Here is a 21,757-nt window from a genome sequence, read left to right as displayed (position 1 = left end):
TAAAAGTGGAATGGGATAGTGGCATATCAATGGGTTTAAAGGAAACCCTATCGAGGCTATAGATGCCTGCTAGAATGAGAGGAAATGCCTATGGTATTGAAGTATATATGAAATTACCATCTAAAAATATCCATCTTTATCTCCCTTAGTAATAACAACTAATCATTGAATTACTATAGGAACTCATTTTCTCCCCCTAGGAATGTGTATGAATAATTTTTTTATTTTTACATATTAGGGGTGTAACCTTCGAAGAATCATTAAATCTATTTTAAATTTCTTTCATTTTTTTCTCTAAAGGAAATCTTTCAATGAAATTTGTCTTATCCATGATCGGGGCTAAAAGATCTCTCGACATGCTTTTTCCTGATTTAAATTCTTTTGGCATCACAAATATCTAAGTCTTGTCAGCACATTCCATGATCAATCACTCCAATAAGTACATCGCACGCCTCACCATTATTTCCATTTCTCTAGTAGTTGCTCCATTATGTCGAATTAATGTGTTCTTATCTAATTATTCATGTCAACTGTCATTGAGGATGACCTTTAATTTCATCAGGTGAGTGAAAATTAAATACATAATCGGATGCTTACAAACTCTACAAAAATCATTGTATGTTATGTTATTTGAATTTTCTACTCTACACAGTATGTATGACCCTATATCTACTAAGCTTGTTGTTTCTAGTTGATTTCTAAGTTGTTTCCTATAGGTACAAATGAAACAGGTGGTCACTCGATATGAAGTGAACCTACACAGCTACGAGTTTCTCAATAGGCACGAAGTATTATAGACCAAATGGGATGGTTATATTTTTTCTTACAGTTGCAAGGTTTCAATAATGAAGTGGCTTTCGAATTCATGAATAATCTATGAAATGAAATGACAATAATAAAAGGAATAAAAATATAGGTTAATGCAAAAGTACTAGAGGAAGCAACATGCCTACCCTTGGAGGGAGAGAAATTATTTGAGATGCACAATCTATTACAGAGTGCAACATCCTTGTTTGTAAATCTTAGGGAAGAATTGGTGGGAAAAGGGAATGGGTACAACCCTACCTCATTTCCAGAACCATGGAAAGAACTAGCAGGTGTGGTCCAAAGCTACATTACATGTGACGGTCGTTATGATGTGGTAAGGGGGTAACACCTAAAGTTGTTGGAGGCACTAAGAAAAAGGTAACCCTGAACCTACTTCATTTTATGAATTCATTACTAGATGAGACCATTGTAAGACTTAAGAGGTCCAAGGAGCAACCTTTAGTGGTGAGAAACCATGGGCTTATAAAATTGATAATTTTCAAAAATACGAATCAATCAAAGTTAAAATGGGAAGATTTCTTGGGAATTTATGAGACTCCACCAAAAAACAAAGCACCTAGGGAAGAACCCAAAAATATTCCATTTGATGATAAGAAGCCAACAGGAAATGAAGAAACCAATCAAGATGAGAACGCTACAATAGAAGAGACTTTGCAGACCCCCACCCCTCAACAATCGACAAGGTTAGAAAATACGATGGCCTATCACTTGGCCTCCTTACCTAGGAAAACAAGGAAATCATCCAGGTTGGCTAAGTCCCAAAATTCCATAAATTGTGTAAAACAATTGTTGCAGGGTAATGAACCCAAACAAATTATGAACATAATGGAAACTCATGACGAGGACACTCTTCAAGAACATGAAATGGATGCAACCCAAGTTTTAGAGGGACTGAAAAAATTTGTCAATTATATGGACTTTGAAGGAGCTGCAGGTTGTTTAAAGTATTCTCCTGATCAAAGGACATCACCCATATCTCTAGCCTCTCCTTCCAATTTTTTCGCTACTGTTACCTTAGAATATTCAAGAGATCCTGAGAATATGTCTCTTTGGGAACACTTTGTTGATTATGTCACAACCATCCGGGAACCCTCCTCTTCTGAAGAGGTAGCCTTACAATCTCCTTGGGAAAGTATGGAATGATAAGTAAATGTTGACTCTGCAAAGGGATTTGAAGATGGAAGAAACCTTGTTGAATTTGTAATTGATGCTACAATTGAACCTCCTAAGGAAGTGGTGATTGAAAACTTAGCATCCATTTTTGTTTTTCCCTCCCCCCGAGTCACCTTGGCTAGAGATGTTATGCAGAAGGTTAATAGAGGATTAAGAAACAAAAAAGAAGGAAAGAATAGTAAAGAGATGGAGTTGTTGAAGAAATAAAACAAGCAATTACAAAGAAGGGTCTGAGAAGGGTTCAGAAACTTAGGATATGGTTGCAAAATAGTAAAACTGAAAAGCAGTATGAGAAAATGAATGAGAAAAAGAAGGAAGTTCGATAAAGTGAGACCCAAAGTGAAGCTGAAATTTTTGTTGTTTCCTTTACTATAGGGACTCATACTAAGTCATAGATGTCAAATATCAGCTTTTTAACTATTGAAACTAGAGATCCAATAGAAGTACCAATTTTTATCAGAAGAGGAAAAACATCTGAGCCTATGCCACCATACACTCCTCCGATTGTGGAAGCTACTATTTAAGTCCTGAATAGGAAAATGGAAGAACAACAACAGACTATAGTATTGTATCAAAATGAGGTAGTTCCTCAAAAATAACATCACAGGATATTGCAAAAGTTCAAGTTATTGTGAGTCACAGAAGATGAAGCTTATGGAAAGTTGCAAGAAGCTAAGAAAAAGGTTAAATCTTTGGAGAAATAGATTGAAAAAGCTATCCAACAAATCAAAGAAGTCTGATCTATATACTCGGATTCTTTGTCATGCAGGTCCCCAGCTAGGAGTCATGCCTTCTTTTTGTTGGAAAGATACTTATTGCTCAAGATTAAGGTTTTTCGGTCTGGGCAACCTTACCAATTTAGTAATGTTTCAGTCTTCGTTGATTATTTTCATAAACAAGACGAGAATACAAGGGATTTCTTATGTGAAATTTACATGCAAAATTTCTTTCTGGAAGAACAGAGAGATGAGAATCCTACCCCTTTTATAGGGGATGTACAATTCCAATCTTTCGTATATTTTTCTAAAAATAAGATAATATGGGCAAAAGATTATAATGTGTTCCAAAGAAGAGAACTTTGTGTCGACATGTAGGTTAGAGGAGAACCACGAATCCCTTTACGCACACTCATCTGCCACAAGAAATTCATGAATCAATCTAGTGTTGTTAGTGCTTTAGCAGCTATTCATAATGATGTATTATGGTCAAGGTTATAATATTTGATAGATATCAAGTTTGAGGCTCTACAAGGGGAAAACAAAGGTGGCAGGCCTCATCTCAGGAAATAAAAAATAGAGAAACCTTCAATTATTGAAATTTCTAGGCTGCAATGGACATAGCACAATATTACACTCATATGGTATTAGAAGAAGGCCCTAACTTGATAGTGTTTAGGTACAGGTGTCCAATAATTTGGTGTCCTCAAGATGATTATAATTATGAGTATGATCTAACTGAAGTAGGTAAGTATGTCGCTCTCTAACAAGTTCAAAGAAGAAATCGTTTCCCAGACTATAGGGAATATTCTTATGCAACTTATTCATTAACTCCCTCCATGTCAATCGTTTGTTTTCATGTGGTCATGAAAACAGGTAAGATGGGGGGTGATGTTGGGCTTCAGAGTTGATACATTCTCTTACCATGTTTCCTTATCTTTTTATTAGTTTTCTAAGATCTTTATGTATATAATATTGTAATTTGTGTGATATAAACCTTATAAGCAATCAATAAGTGTTTGATCATTTTATTCTTCAAAAGAGTTGATTTAATTATGAGATGATGAGTTGTCATTACAATTTGAAGTGTTAACTGACATGGAATTTTTATAGCGGATGTTTTTCCATGGGATAGCTAGACAGGAACAAGTTACATAGAGTTTCTTGGGTTAGTTATAACTCGATTGGGCAACATTGGTGTTCATCATGGAAAGATCAACTGTGAATGAGGTCTTGGACACCTATTCTAACGAAATATGAGAGATTTTGTAATTTGAATTAAGTGTCGTGAAAATGTTTATATTCTCACGACCGCTTCCTTATTTTTAAATAGACTTAATTGTAATATTATAGGGAGGAAGTATACCTCGGTAGATTAAGTGGAAAATTACTGTCATTTTGATCTATGTTATAATTTTTATAGATAAATTTTGTAATATTGTTCTTGATTACTTAAACAAAGACTTTCATGGCTCATATTTAACTCTTTCCACTAAATTAACTTTAATACAGTTGAATTCCATTGATCATGGGCCTAATCCTAGAATGACTACTGCCCTTATTTGTGTTATTAAATTTACATTTAAGGTTTTATTTCTTTCTTTGCAATTATTCAATATTTCTAGATCTGATCATTGGTTATTGATTTTCTCATTAAAGTGATATCTCCTACAATAGTTTGAATGAAGGTCATGAGATTGGATTCCTTATTGTTGATTTTCTGAAGTGTTATTTGTACTGTGATTTCCTGTGAGTGATAAAGAATTGTTAAGTGTAAGATTTGATATTTCTTTCCATAGAATCATTTCTATTCAAAAGTGTTGTTCCTTTCTTAGAACTGCAATTTCCTAGGAAACAACTTGTGTTTAGTAGAATTGTTTTAATACTCGTAGTAGAAGATTCAATGCTTTGATCATCATAAAGTAACTTTTATTGATTATGTTTGAATTTTCGAAGTTGTGAATCAACTATTATTTTAGGAAATCCTAGTTGTTCCTTGTATTTTACATGCATTTACCTTTCAATAGGGCTAGAAAAATGAGATCACATTAGCACATTTCTTTTCATATACTGTGTGGACACCTTGAAATAACTAAACAAGTTTAGGGTTGATAATTCAATGAGTGTAAGTCAGTTGGTATTTTTAAGAGCAACTGAGTAACCCAACACTGTTTAGATTGGAAGGGTTAGATTCCAATCTTAAATATTGGTTTGAAGCTGCATTAGTAATTTTCTCCTACAACCAAGAAAACTACAAAGTCATAACATCTTGGTGTCATTGTCGAGTAACAAATGATTCATTTTTCTCTAAAAAAATTATCATGATCAAGTCTAATTACTAAGGGTAAATAGGAGTTGAGATAAATTTGTTTGTTAAATTTTCCCTTGCAACTCCACTACTTGGAGTTCAAGGTGACTCACTGTCAATTTTCGTTTCATAGAAGAATTTACACAATGAGAAATACAAATCCTAATCCACCAAAGGTCCTTCCAAGTCCAAAAACGTATTTTAGGAAGAAAATATATGAAAAGGAATGAGGTATTGTCCAATTAGAAAGATATATCCCTTTAGCTGAAGAACTAAATTCGATAGAAGATATCCTTTTTTATATTAAGTTTGAGGAGACTTTATTTAGACCAAATTCAAAATCTGATTTATTAGAAATAGTATTTGATGAAATGAGGTTTAAGTCTTACATTCCAAATTATTATTCCCAAGAACCAAGATTATCACAACAAGATAGATATATTTTTTGAGTAGCTTGATCTCTAGGCTCAAAGAGAAGTTTGGGTATATAAGTACTCTTACTCATATTGACCTAATTGAATTTCTAAAAGGGTGCATATTGGAGGACCTAATTCAGGAACTCCAGCTAGCCTTGTCTCAGTCTGTGAATTTCCCTTTTCCCAACCAACTTATTTCTCCTCCATATCCTTCTATTAAAATACATGATATATTGGTTTCAAATCCATCATCATATGTTATTCACATTCTTAGCATTATACTAGCTTCAACCTTGTCTTCGATAGCTATGGGTGTGATATTTTCTACCCTTCAACTTCCAAGTCAATTACATGACCTTCCTCAAAACTATGATCAACATGTTGACTTATTTGATCGACAGGGAGGTTTCATAGTTCAACATCACTTATATAAATTTAATGACGTCATATGTTTGGAAGAAGTGGATAATGAGGATTTCAAAATGAGGATATTTGGACAAAGCTTTTCCAGTGAGGTAAAAAAGTGGTTAAGTGGTGTTCCAACAGGGAGTATTTCTGATTTCCAGCAATTTGAGCAAGTTTTCCTTAGGATATGGGAAGACAAAAGAAATCATTTATAGGTCTTAGTCGAGTATGATAATTTGAATGGAATATGGGTGATTAAGTGCAATAATTTTCTTTGAGATTCAATAAAGTTTACAATGCAATTACAACTAACATCAAACCCCTCTTGGATTGGCTCTATTGCATTATCTTGACACTTTTGATGCAAAGATCACCTTCTAGTTGAGGGAGAGAAAGTATGCTACATTAGCCGATATGAAGAATGATGCCATATGAGTGGAAATGAATTTGATGGAAAAAATGATGAAGCTAAAAGCTGAAAGGAAAGGAGTTAAGGATAATCCCTCTTCTTCCCAGCCCACAGATGCTATGTTTGATGTCATGTTGAAAATGATGGAAAAGATGGTTGATAAATTGACTCCTCATAGGGTTGAACATCAACCACAAATTATAAACCCAAATTTAAGAAGGCCTCCAACTCCTCATATTCGAAAAAGAGACAAGATAAATCTTGAAGATCAACAAGCAGTTAGACCTCCTTTCCAAAAGAATTTTGTTGGTGAGGATAATGTGGAGTTTGAGGAACAAGTTAGTTTCATTGATAAGGAAGAAGCTCAAGTATATATGACCAAGGAGGATCATGATAGATTGACTCGAATTTCAGTAGAATGAAACACCATCCATTTGATGGTGGATCCATAACTGTACCAACAAGGTTTTTAGAACACATTAGTTTATTTCTAGAAACAATACAATCTGAGAGGTAGAACTGTCATAGTTAAACGTTCTACCTGAGAACCTTCAAAAAATAAACGACAAGTATATCTAAAGAAATATATTTCTAAGAAGGGAGATAAGGTCAAGAAGGATGAGAATGTAAAGGATTTAGGAAAACATCAGCCTTCGTTTAATCTAGATAACACGATTGGTGAGATGAAAATCCCTACTCCATTTTCTGAAATGTTGAAAAATGCACAATACAAAGAACAAATCATTAACATAGTGAGGGGGTTAGAGAAATATCAAATATATACTTTGAATACTTAGGATTCTCTCAACGTTCAAGATGACTCCCCTACATTCCTATTTTTCCTCGTGTAATGGATGTTCATGAATATGTTCCTCCATTTTATGTCAGTTTTAATGTTCATGATATGATATTACACAATGACATGCTCAATTCATGGTAATCACACAATTCAATTCCAAAATATGTGATGGACAATTAGTTTCTTAATATCACTAGGACATACAAAGAGTTATTCTACTATGATTCAAGGAAAGTAAGGTGCTAAGGGTGGATCAAGGCTCTTGTGGTAACATTGACTCAGAATATTACTAAGGGAACTATCATGGATGTTGTTGCTCGCACAGTCTTGGTCAGCAAATATGGGAGGTGTAACTCTTCATATGGATGTCTGATGCCTCTATTATTGTATTTGGTGAGCAAAGACTATTGTATTGAGAATTTTAGGTGTCATATATGGTAAGTAGTCAAACTCATCCTAGTAATCTTCCCATATACATTGTAGACACAAACCTTGGAACTACAATTTTGTATAATGATTTGCATTTGAAAGAAGAATAAGAACAATAAGTTGAAGACCAAAATCAAGAAGAAAGGGAGTAAGCATATGATCAGAATGGGATGTGGAATATGCATTTTGATGGGTTTACTTGTAAGGAGGGATAAGGAGCTAGCATTTTTCTTATTCCGCCATATTCCAGTAGTCAATGAAATTATTAAAAATTGTATTTTGAATGTACCAATAATGTTGTGGAGTATGAAGCCTTGATTATTGGATTGAATCTACTTAAATAATAGAAAGAAAGGAGAATTAATGTCTTCAAAGATTCTGAGTTGGACGTAAATCAAGTACATGGTACATAATAGAATAGAAATCCAAGAATGAGAGCCTATAGGAATGGAGTATGGGACATTTTTGACAATTTTTTCTTAGAACACAAAATTTCAGACATATCTAGAGAGGAGAATGGCATAGCTGATTCTTTAGCTACTTCTACTAGTATCTTCAAAATTCCAATACATCGAAATAGGAATTATGACATAAACAATAGAAATAGGCCATCCATTATAAATAGTATCAAGAACCCATAGGTTTCTAAGGATGACCAGCAGGCGAAAATATTTTTAGAAATGATGAATGAATTTCTAAGTACTCTTGTTCATGAAGATGACAATATAGGGACATATTTGAGTGTAGAAGACAGTGAAAATTTGAATACTATAGCTAATTAAAAGATAATTCAACACAAAAATAATTTAATTGCTAAATGTTTGGTTCCCCTGGAGAGGTTGTTTGACAATAACAATGTTACAGTTAATCCTAGAATTATTTCTAATTATAGCGACTTAGGACTGCAATGTAGGGAGTGAAGAAGAGGCTAGAATTGTCTCACTCTACAATTCTTTGGATGCAAAATAGGAATAAAAGTATGTTGAATTGATAAAATAATTTGCAGATGTTTTCTCCTCAAGATATGAGGAATTGAGAGTACATGATAAGAGTGTCATTCATCATACCATTCCACTCATGGAAGATGGAAAACCTTCGAGGAAAAATCTTAGAAGAATAAACCCCATGTTATTTTCTTTGATAAAGAAGGAGGTAAATAAATTACTTGTTGCCAAGATTTCTGTTCCATTGAGGCTTTCTGGGTGGATTTGTAATTTAATTCCCGTCAGGAAGAAGAGTGGAGAAATGAGATTATGCATGGATTTCAAGAATTTAAACAAAGGTTCCTTAAAAGATAACTACCCACTATCTAAAATGGATCACATATTATAGAGTGTAGTTGGTACTAAAATAATTTCCATGTTGGATGGATTTTGAGGCTATAATTAGACACGGGTGCATCCAAAAGTTCAATACAATATTGCTTTTAGTACTCCTTGGGGTGGCTTTATGTATTCTAGGATGCCTTTCGGGTTAAGGAATGATAAAGCTACATTTCAGAGGGAAATCGATATAAAATTTTTAGATGAAAAGGGTAAATTTGTGGTGATTTAATTATATAAAATTACAGACTATTCAATGTATCATCGCGATCATTTGAATCATCTCATGTAAGTAATCTTAAAGTGCAAAAATTTGGCATCTCCTTGAACCCAAAGAAGTTGAATTTTTCCTTGCAGGAAGGAAATTTATTGGGTCACATTGTGTCAAAGGATGGTATTAGTATTGATCACGATAGAATCACAAACATACAAAATCTTGAGCTTCCCAGAAGTAAAAAAGAGGTACAATATTTCCTTGGCAAAGTAAATTTTTTGAGAAGATTCATTCCCATTTTGCTGAAATTTGAAAAGTTGTTACTAATGTGTTGAAGAAAGACAATGATATTAAATGGAAAAATCTAGATAAAGAGTCATTTGATGGGATCAAAAATGTATTAACTGAGGCCTCGGCCTAGTTATCCCACATTTTTTAAAGGTATTTCAGGTTTTCTCCTTTTCCTCCGAACATACAATTTTAGGAATCCTATTACAAAAGAATGAAAATAATTTGCAGTAGCCTATATCCTATTTCAATAGAGTATTGATAGCTATAGAGTTGAAATATAATATCATGGAAAAACATGTGTATGCATTGGTGAAGGAATTAAAATATGTCAAGGTTTGTGTATTGCATTCCCATTTTGTTACTTTTGTTCCTAATATTGCGGTGATGGATATTTTATGTTATCTAGATAGTGATGGAAGAAGGGGGAAGTGGATAGAAAAATTGTTGGAATATGATATGGAAATCAAATGAACCAAGTTTGTCAAAGGCTAGGGTTTGGAAAAATTAATGACTGAGATAAATTGTGATTGTTTTGGAAACACTTTAATTTCAGGATTCTCTAATGATGTAGATGAGCGAGCAACATTACCGACATTCAAAGAATTTAGTTCTTCACCATGGTATAGTGATATTGTCTATGTTTTGTAGAAGTTACAAGCTTCACCATGAACAAGTAAAACCTTAGCCATATTTTTAAAGCTTAAAGTAGTCAACTTTTATATTTTAGATGGTTATTTATTTTGGAAAGACCTAGACAGAATTCTACTAGATTTATTACCTAAAGATGAAGAAAAACATATTATAAATTATTTTCATTGAGCATGTGGGGGGCACCATTACTAGAAATCTATTGTGGATAAAATCCTTAGAGTCAGATTCTACTAGCCCACAATTTTTTCAGATGTTCATAAAGATGTGGCATCATGTTATAAATATTAGATTGTTTAGGGAACGAAAAAGTTGTTGTCACTAACCATTAAAATTATTTTGGTAGAGGTTCCTTTCCTACAGTTGAGCCTTGATTTCATTGGACAAAATCATCCATCTTCATCAAGATAGCACAAGGGCATACTGACGAAAACCAACTATTTTACAAAATGGATTGAGGTTGTACCAACTAGGTAGGTTATAGACAATGTTATTATCCAGTCCTTAAAAAGTATCATTTATAGATTTCGTTCTCCAAGAAGGATTATAGTAGATAATCCCTATGCTTTTAAATCTAAGAAGATTGTTAAGTTTTGTAATGATTATAATATAGCTCTTAGCCATTCCACATGCTATTACCTTCAAGGTAATGGATTGGCATAATCATCCATTAAAAGTTTAGTAAGGATCATCAAGAAATTTCTAGAGGATATAAAAAAGGCTTGGCATACTAAGTTGAAATTTGCATTATGGGCTAACATAATCAACACTAAGAGGTCAATTATCACCTCACCTTTCCAACTGGCGTATGGCACAAATGTTACCTTCCCTATTTCTTTAGGCACACCAGTGATGAAGTTTTTTCATGAACATAAGAAGAGCCTAATCATTTTCATAGAAGAACAAATAAGCTCATTGTAGTTAAATAATTAAGGGAGGAAGTGTATGATCAAGATCATATGCACTAAGAAAGGATGAAAAAAGTTTCTGACAGAAAGACAAAGGAAGATGACTTCAAGATTCATTATACTGTTCTCAAGTGGGATGCTGGAATTGATGATAAAGGAAAATATGGTAAATTTGTTCACATCTCGAAAGGCCCTTATCAGATTGTTGCATATCATGGCAACAATACTTTCATTTTACAAGGATTGAAAGGAGAAGTTTTTCCTAGAGGTCTATTGAGTGCACATTTTCTTAAAAACTATCTCTCTTGAAATACAGTTTCATTATTTCATTGTATATATCTCTTTTCCTTTGAAAGAATCTAAAGGTGTGGATGACACTTTGAAGAATTTGAAGCTCAGAGTGAAGGCCCTGGGATTCTAATAAGTGATTATCATAGTTTGAAATTATTTCAGTTTCCAGAGTTTGTATATAAATAAATCTCAAAATATTAAAGTTTTTTTTTTTTTTTTTTTTTTTTGTTTTTTTTTTCGTGAAGTCCAGCGGAGTCAAGACATAAACAAGTTTGGGAAAAACTATATTTTATAGGTTAGAATAAATTTTTATTTGAAATAAAATGTTGTATTCAATTTTGAACCAGTTCAAAAACCAAGGTTTTCATCTTCAATGATAGATTATGCATCTAGTCCACGGTGTCACTTGTTTCCTCTTAAGGTGATAGAATCCCCTTTTGAGCCATATGTTAGCATTATTTTTTGCATTTCCAAAAGCTTAAAAATTATTTGAAAAGAGCTAGTTTGAGTTACAGTTTCTGTCTAATCATCACGATACAATACATTTTTATGGATATAGAGATTAACCCTTCAATAATATCAAAGTGGAGTATGTCTCCAATTGGCAGCCAATGTGATTTAAAAGTTAAGTGAGAAATATTTTGCAATGCTATATAAAGGAGTACTAGGAAATGTTTTTGCAATGCGTTTAATGGAGCGCTACAAAAAGTATTTGCAACGCTTTATAGAGTGCGACAAAATTATTTTACAGTGTAATGAAAAATCAATTTCAACTAAAGACTTTGCATCATTGAAGCTCTTTCTCCAAGCAGCTAGACATGTGTGATAAATTAAGATGAGGTTTTAAGGTGGTGGCGTGTCACAAAATCGTACAAAACGTCGTTCAAACGTCATTTTTAAGTGTTGGCGGAATTACGTTCCCAGTTTCAAGGCATGTTGTTATTTCAAGTGTTTTCATTTCCTAGGAAATGGGAAAAAGAAGACATGTCAAACATTACAAACCTGATGGGACCAAATGGTTTGTAGCATATGATGAAGTGTTCTCACTTTTCAGGGATGCATGTTTGGATCAAATTTTCCACCTATTTAGTGGCTATGACTTGAATTTAATTACAAAATTTGTAAATCCCTTTGATGGTAGTAATAATAGGGTTCAAGGGTTCGATTTCAGAGTGACAAAGGAGACAATTGTAGAAGCAACAATAATGCCTTATCATGGTGAGAAGTGGTTTGATAAAATTATTTTGAAAGTAGTTAATCTAAATTTCTTTATGAAGGATGATTTCCAAAATCATTATCAGAGCACCGACATTCATTACAACTTGTCGAAGCCTCAGTGGAATAAGGTTGTTAGAATAGTGCCAATGTTCTTCACATGTGAGGGTAGGTACTCTAAAGTATATGTTTACCATGTGATATCTTTAATTCATCTAGCGAGTTTCCATAATTTGAGTTTTCCCTTTTTCTTGTATCAAATCTTGTTAAAGATGGTCACTAAAGCTAGGGCTAGAAAAACTTTGCATCCATATGTTGTTTATCACCATGGTTAGTCAAGATTTTGTATACTCATGGATTGAACAAAAAAAATAGGCATCCTAGAAAGAGAAGGTTTAGAAATCCTTTTCCTAAATTGAAGAGAGAAAATGAAGGGTAGTCTACAAAAACCCTAGATACAGAGACTAAAACTAATCAAAAGATTCCCATTAAATAGCCTACAAAAGATACAATGAAGGAAAAACACATCAAGGTTTATAAAATAATATCTCCATGATATCGAAAGAAATTGCAATCAGTCGAAGAAATAGATCCCATCAAGCAAGAGAGGGAAAACGATAGGTGCTATGAAACAGAAGAAGAAAAAACATAGTATTTAAGAAGACCACATGTGACACCCACCAACAACTTAAGACTGAACTTCAAACCTCAATTTATTCCTAAAGTTAAAGAGACCAAATGATTTTTTGAAGAGGAATAAGTAAGACATGTTGATTCTAAAAAGAAGACCCTACAAAGAAATTGAAAACAAAATCTACATAAGAGAACTAGTAAAGGCAAAGAATCCTTATACATTGTAATGACTATTAAGAAAGAGGGAAGGAGAATTAATAGATCAATGATAAGATAATATAAATTAAATCTTGTTGCAGAAGTAGTAGACATTATCCAAAAATGAGCAAATCTAAGATATATTTTTTCATGCATTAAACAACAATTTTGGAACAATATAGTTATTTTCCTAAAAAGTGTAAAGGATAAGATAAAGGTCAACAATATTTATGTCTTTTTGATGAAGGTGAAAGGCGGAAAGGAGTTGTTGGGAAGATTTTTTATCACATCAATGGTATTTCTCAATTTTGGTAAAATAATCATGGTGTCGTATTTTTTCGTATCACTAACCACTAGATTTAATAACTAAAATATGAAGATATGGATAAATTGGTTGAAGATAATGATTTCTTAGTTGGAAGGTTGAAAAAAGGTATAGAAATCCAACATATCATGACAATAGATCAAACTCAAGGATTTTCTATTTGACGAAAAGAATCACCTAGCTTTCAGGTAGTAGTTTCTAGATTATGGTGATTTTTGGCGATTTGTTTCCAGGATTCTCTCCAAGAAATCAGAAAGTAGCTCGAGACATTTTTCAAAGTCTTTCTTCCATTACTTTTCAATAAATAATACATGAACATTTAGAGACTAATTTAAATATTAGCTTTTATTTTCATTTTAGTTATCAATATTTTTGTAATATTCTATTAGTTGCCTTTTTCTAGATATTTTAGATCTAAATTTTGTATATTTTTTTTATAAAGAACATATAAAGAGAGGATGAAGGGGTGGATTTTTGGAAACAAAAAGACACTATTTTGTATATCTAATTTTTATATTAAGTAAATTTCTAGGACATTAGTATATATAATTTCATATATCTGAGATTCTTTTAGAGTGTTTACCAATTAGTTTTTTGGTTCTATTCTTTTCCTTTATAAATTTCATGATTGTTGGTTCTTCGTGTCTAAACGAGGTTTATAAAACAATAGAATTCATATGTACTCAAATGATATACTACTTTAGTTTCAAATACTTAATTTTTTCCTCAAAATATACACAAAATTCACTTATATGCATTGTGTAATGGATTGTTTTCTCCTTCAACTTACTAGCTGGATATTTTGAATTCTAAGTGAACTTTGTATTTATGCCTTTGCTCCATATCTATATTCTCACCATATCTTGGAAACTATCATTGAGATAAACCTTGTGAATCCATGCCCAATATTACATTTTCCCATTCTCCAACCAAACTTTTTGTCATTTACATTTTCTGATTGTTAAATACTGGTTTGAAGTTGCATTGATAATTTTTACCTACAACCAATAAAATTACAACATGATAAAAATATAATGGGTACAAATCGAGGGATATACCCATTTCATTTTCTTGTAGTCTAAGAAAAAGCATCGATATGTTGTATTAACCAAGTGCATAGTTGATATTCTTTCTCTATTAAGAGGGAAGGATTGATTGTCAATGTTTTGGATGGACTATTTTCCATAATATTAGCGTCATATTGATAAAAATTGGCAGTGAATAGTTTTTCCCATGGTTTTCTTTTAGGTTTCCCTAAGGATTATTCTACTAGATTATTTATTGGCATGGTAGTAAGAGGTTGGTTCTGCAAAAGGTTATCAATGAGATCATCCTCATGTAGCTACTTGCTTCCTATAGTAGTGTCTAATGTACAAACTAGGTATGGGAATGACTAATAAAAAATTTCTTCTTCTTCTTCCTTACCTAAAAAGGTAAGTCATGCTCAACAGAGGGTTAATTAGGGGGTTATAATACAAGCTACTTAATGAGATGCCAATTTTTAATTATCATGTTTCTAGCCCTACAACTAATGTCAGCATGAAAAGTGGCCAACCACGGTCCTCGTAAAATGATAGGGTATCCATTAAACTTGGTTTTGGGTTGGATGACGAGGAATTTTTTGGGCTAATCCCAAGAGTCAATGTAGACCGATTAGAGGAAATTTCAGCCTAAAAGTGGCCTCCTAAGGAAAAATAATAAAATAATAGGAAAATAACAAAATAAGAGTTAGGAATTTTGGAGGGAAAATAAGAAAACTAGTTTTTTAATTGTATTTTTGGCTTATCTCTTTATAGGATTACTCAAATTCCAAGTGTACACACTCCATAGATGTGGAATTAAATTCCACATCCAACGCATATCCATTATCCATACTTTTGAGAAGACGCGCTTTGATAAAAATTGAAGATATATTAAAAAACATTCTGAACACACTTTTTTAATTTATCTTCAATTTTTGTCAATGTGGGTCTGCTCATAAGTATGCATAATGGGTACTTGTTGTATATGTAATTTAATTCCACATCCAGCAAGTGTATGCAGTTGAAATTTGAGTAAACCTAGTATAAGGAGATAAACCAAAAATACAATTAAACAAAATAGTTTTATTTTTATTTTTATTTTCTTTTCCATCCAAAATATTTACATGCACTTATTTTTAAATTTAAAGGATTTTGAGTGTTTTACATATAATGTACATGAAAATTTCATGGGAACCTTTAGGCCAAAATTCCCTCTAATAATCACATCCTCAATAACTCCCATGAGGGCTACTGTGGATATGTCTCCAAGTTGCAACACTCTGGTGGTTTTTCTCAAGGCTCCTTGGAGGTTGAGTTTCAAGATAGTTTCCTTGGTCATGAAATTCATTGAAGCCCCAAGTTCAATAGGTGCATTGGGGACTACAATATGTTTAATATCCACATCCACTACTAGTATACCAAGTTCCAAGTACTTTGGCAATATAACCTTCCAAGCATTAGATCAGACAACTTCCTAACAACATTGATAGTGTGGACATCTCTTTTTCTTCTTTCATGACTCGTAAAACATTCTTCCTTGATAATATTTTTAGAGATGGGAAAATATTTGATATCCTAGATCAGGGGTATTTTAGCACGTAGGTTCCTCAACTCGACTAGCCTTTCATAATACAGAAGTACATTGGCTTGAGGGGCACTATATTACTTCTCTTCTTCAAGATATTTAGGTAGAAAAGGCAAGTGAGCATCTGGAAGCACCTTCCCAAAACTAAGGTTGATATCCTAGATCTATGTAGCATAAGTAGGATAGGATGTTTCCCTACTATAGACCTACTAGGTCTTCTTGTTGTCCGGGTTCAGATTGGGTTAGGAAAGCATCTAATGTTGCTTGAGTGGATTAGTGTGGGGTAGTTTGTGGTTGAAGTGGAGGAGGAGGTAGTAAGGTAGGGGGTTGGGCTACCTTAGCCTCCATAATTGTGAAGTATTTCCCCATTAAGAATGCTAAGGCTGATATGGTTGGATGCGTGGATTGATAGGCTGAGGAGAATAGGACCAATGAGAGGGCATGGACTAAGGTGAGTGAGTTGGAGGATACTAAGAATGAAAGCTTCCACTTTGGTTTGGATTAAAAGTGGGAATGTGTGCATGTTGCATGTGTTTTTGATATGGTGGAGGGCCTTGTGACCTCCTTGAATTTATGAACCAAACTTTCTCCAAACCACCCTATTCCCCTTCATATATAACTTTCAAGATAGGAAGAGAGGGAAAATTTTCAGTTGCATGGTTCTCCTCGAGCATACCTATATGACATTTAGTTGACACTCATTTATGGCAATGGGAACTCATTACTAGGGTGCCTCTTGGTGCATCTAGGGAAAAATATAAGTAGTGCCTGTCTACATCCTTTGGCTCCAATTTAATCTACGTAGTATCCGTTTTCAATAAAAATGTGTGTAACATATCACTCTTAAATTCTTCTTGGATACCCCTTATTTCATGTTTGATGGTTGAGGTAGAGGGAGAAGACTTGACCAAGCCTCAACTAGACATACATCTCTTCCTTCCAGTCCTAGAATAACTTTGAATATTGTCTTCATGTCTTCATTAATTATCTAGTAAATGTATCCACCAAACAACATATTAAGGGTCTCCAACAATTCCTCCCTAAACCCTTGGAGAAGTAAAAAATTCAAGGATTTTGGGTCAAGGGTAAAGTTATCTCTTGTGAAGTTCAGTTGGAATCATTCTTCATAATCGTCTAAGGATTTATCTGGCCCTATGGTCATCCTAAATATCTCCTCTTTTGTTTCGCTTGATATATAATATTCCCTATATTTATGATTAAAGGATTGATGCATTTGAGCCTAGGTGGTGATGTTTCCTCCTTCCAAGCTCATGAACAAGCACAATACTACATCCTTAGGGGTATAAGGGAACCACTCTAACATATGATCATAAAAAGTGTAATCATAGGTTCAACACATATTTCATTAAATTTGGAAGTATTCAATGGATCTAGAATATATAACTTTAACTAGATTAAGTTTTTTCAAAATGGGGAATTAGAAATTCACTTAGTTCACTAATTTTAATGTAGATATTCATCATTTTATGTGAAAAAAATTATCATGATAAACTTTATTAAACAAATTCATATAAACTTGTAAAAACAAATCTTTCATGTCTTAATCTTGGATTCCTTACATTATCTATTTTCATATTTTTATGGTTTGTATTAAAATATAAGTTTGTTAAGGTTATTTTATGAAAAGAATGATGTGTATTTTACTATTATTAACCCATTTAATTATAATTTGGTATAGTAAATATCATGTATGTGTTAAGTTACAATTATTACTAAGACAATGTTGGCACAATTTAAAAGTCTATCACCATTGCAACACTAGTAATATCATTGAAGATTTAAAAAATCTCATAGATCATCGAGTTTATACTGATATTGGATTTAAATTTCAAAATATTTTTGACCCTACCAACCTTCTTGATCTTTTAACTAAACAAAATTATGATGAGCTTGAACACTTCTTTTAGTGATTTTTGAGCATAACAATAAAATTCGAAATAATTTTGGGTAATATCTTATTGCCTTCTTATATACCATATTTTGTCTTAGTGGATGATAATCATCATTATCACCATTATCATTTCATACTATTGTAGGAAATTTGCACCATCTTAGAGTTGAGGAGAAAATGCTTTTTTAGGATCAAATTAAATGTTGAATGCGAGTAGTAGCATAATTTATTTTTATTTGTTATTTGTACTTTTGTGTTAAAAACTATGTTGATTGAGGCTTACTTAATGAATAATAGATTAATATGCAAGATACATATTAAGTATAAAATTATTTAATGACAAATGATCATAGTAATGTGTCCAATATATACCAACATAGATCCATCTTAAGTACAAATGTAGGGATCAAATTTCTTCATGTGCAAAGATTTTTAGTGTAAAATACAATGTGTTATTTTTCGTTGTTGAAACTGTATTTTTGAATGCTAAATAGAGTATACATAAGACCAATAAAAATTTTAACCATAAAAACTTCTTTTTTATATATATAGATATATATGAAGTTGAAATTGACATAAATTAGTTAATATAGATCTTCAAATAGTTTATTTGAATCTCTCGCTGAAATATTTTTGAAAAGTATAACATTTAAACATCTAATTCACAATATTTTTTTTCTTCTAATTACTTTACAACATATTCATTTTTTATTTTTCTATTTAAAACATAATTTTTATTTTAAAGGGGCACAAACGGACAGACAAACTTACACATATCCTCATACTAGGTTGTAGGATGAGCCTCTCAACTCAATTACTAATCATTTTAATGATTAAAACCAATCACGAATTAGAATAGTAACAAAGTAGTACAATTTGATTATTTTCAAATACAAGAGGAAAGAGAGAAAATTGACTAAACTATTTATTACAAATGTTTAGTTTTTGTTCCTGTAGTGTTTAAGGATATTGTATTGAAAAGAACATATTAACATTCATCTAAAACTTAGATCTCTTACATTATTTCTATTATCATTAATATTTATATTTATGTATTAAATTTGACTCATGAATAATAGATTTTGTAAAAAAATTCTCACCTATAAAGTTTTTTAACAATATATTAATATTGTTTTCTTACTATTATTGACCATTTTAAATTGACACTAACTGCTTTTCCTAAGTTGAGTACAAATTTATTATAATAGTACAATGCTGGCACCACTTCAAAATCTATAAGAGGAATTATTTTATAAGTCTAGTTGTGTTGTTCAATGATCAAATTTTTTTTTTTATAAACTAGAGTGCAACAAAATAGCAAATTTGATTTATATCAATTATAATAAGGAATATTAAGGAAAACTCACTTCAAACATTATTACAAGTGTCTAGCATCTATTCATTAAGTGTTTAAATGATTTATATTAAATAGAATACTAATTAGGTACCCCACTATTGTTTTAATAGACCAAGTTTAGAAGAAGTTTTTAAGTGTATTATTGAATTTGATTATGCATATTTGATATGGTGAGAAGTCATGTTGGTCAAATAAAGCTTTGAAAACTTAAATATTTTATGGCAATGTCATGTAATTTGTATCAACACATGATTACATTGAAATACTAAATAATATAAAACTCCAAAAATAATATGAAGATAATATTTTATATACAACAAATATTGAAAAGAGTGTCTGAATGTATATTAATAGATCCTTCAAAAAAAAATTACATTCATGAATCATATAAACCTAATCTTAAGATATTTTTTCTTGCAATGTTCTTTCTTTGGCATCCATGCCCACACTATGGTATTAATTAGAATAGAACCAAGTTCTATGTCATCGGGATTTGGTATCCAATATTGCTCTAAAAAATTTCCATTGCATTTCCCTTACATAGGCTTCGACTAGTCAACCTTTACATGAAGATTCTCAATTTCATTATACCTAAAGATATCTGAGATGGATTTTGCCATCCAAATCATCTCTTCTGCATCCTCATTTCATGATCTAACTAGCAACATCCTTCCTTTCTCAACATCAATCATCGGATTGAATGTTGGCTTTGGCTTGTTTCATTTGGATCCAACATATATTGGTTCATTTATCGCATTATCAAAATCTCCATCCATAATACTTGAGATTACATGGAGTGCATTACAATCAACATCAATGCTTTGCCTTCTCTTGGGCCAGAAATCCTCAGAAGATGAATCACTTCCATCTATTATTCTATGATCATTATAGATTCCATCTAATATATCAAGAACTCTTTCCCAATACACTACTTTATTTTTCCATTCCTCTATAACAATTGGTGAATCCTCATTCCCGATAGTGTCTTTCCACATTTTTATGTATGATGTTATCCCTTCGTTTAGTTCTTTTAAATAGACATCATTCTGTTTGGAAGCTCAGAAAGATGTCTTCCCTATGGGAATTATCAGTCGACCTTCATCATCTCCATATCTCAACTTGTTCTGACCACTTAGTATCTCTAATTTATTCTTTGTACCTTAGTATTGAAACATCATTGAGTACAAGAAATTGGAAGTATTGGACATTAAGATGCCCAACTAGTGCATTTTTCCCTCCTGGGTGTATCCATTAAGGAAAATTTTGAAGTCATAGATCTTGTCAATAAGTATAGGTGGAAACACTCAATTTTTTTCAATTATGCGATATGTATCCATCATTTCAGGTTAAGAATATATATCTTTACTTTTGAGGTTGGAAGACATTCTTATGTAGGTTCCATTTATGTATCCAACCTCAATAGTGATGAAGACACCAAGTGTAGTTAAAAGTGATGAGACAACAAAAGATAACGATTCTTATTATCACTTGCTGCATTGTCCAACTGTAACAACAAATGTCGAGGAAGAGGTTTAAAATCAACATTTTGACTTGTTGATCTTCCATGAGATATAAAATCATCCTTGTACACTTGACATTTTGAGTAAATAGAGGTGTCAAGTAATGCATTTGTAAGTGGGTTTCTTGAACTTCCACTTTCATAAAGTGGATCACCATACATATCCATTTGTGAGTCTTCAAGGTCCCTTAAGCACTTTGCAAGGGATGTAATAGTAAATTGTGATCCCATATGTACAAATGGTAAAGAGAAATGACCAAAACCTCTTGTCTTATGCCCATGTGTAAGCATACCTATCAATGGCAAACCTAAATTTGTTCCTACAATAGATTTTGATTTGACACATTGCCTTGGGATTGAAGTCTTTGTTTCGTCCATTTTATCATGGATAATGCTCAAATACTCCTTTGGAAACCGCTCTAACATAATTATGTGGGCATAGTAGCATTATCTTCCACACATAGCAATCTTGTTATGTTTGTTCAACCTACCTCGTGCCTTTTCTTCGAACTCTTTTGTAGTTTCTGACTTCATTTGTGCTTTCAACACAATACATTCACTGCATTTACTGAAGTTGGGGTTCTTTGAAAATGCCACATCTCAAAGCTTAGTAGCCCAAATCTTGCTCATTGTTGATTGTGATATTGATGGATAATTGAGCTTTTGAAGAGCCTTTTTTGATCTCTTTTAACAAATAATTTTGTGCGTAAGTCCAAGGAAGAAATCTTAAAGGAGAATATGTTCCATCTTCTTCAACTTGACATGTTTGGTTCGGTGAAAATTCTGAATTATCCATTACAATTTTGTGCAACATTTCTATGGCTGCCTTTGTGT

The sequence above is a fragment of the Pinus tabuliformis genome, chromosome X (genome assembly GCF_031772625.1).
Source record: "Pinus tabuliformis cultivar Carrire ecotype Pingquan chromosome X, CPIR1, whole genome shotgun sequence".
NCBI classification, from domain to species: Eukaryota; Viridiplantae; Streptophyta; class Pinopsida; order Pinales; family Pinaceae; genus Pinus; species Pinus tabuliformis.
Note: the sequence above shows the minus strand (reverse complement) of the source record.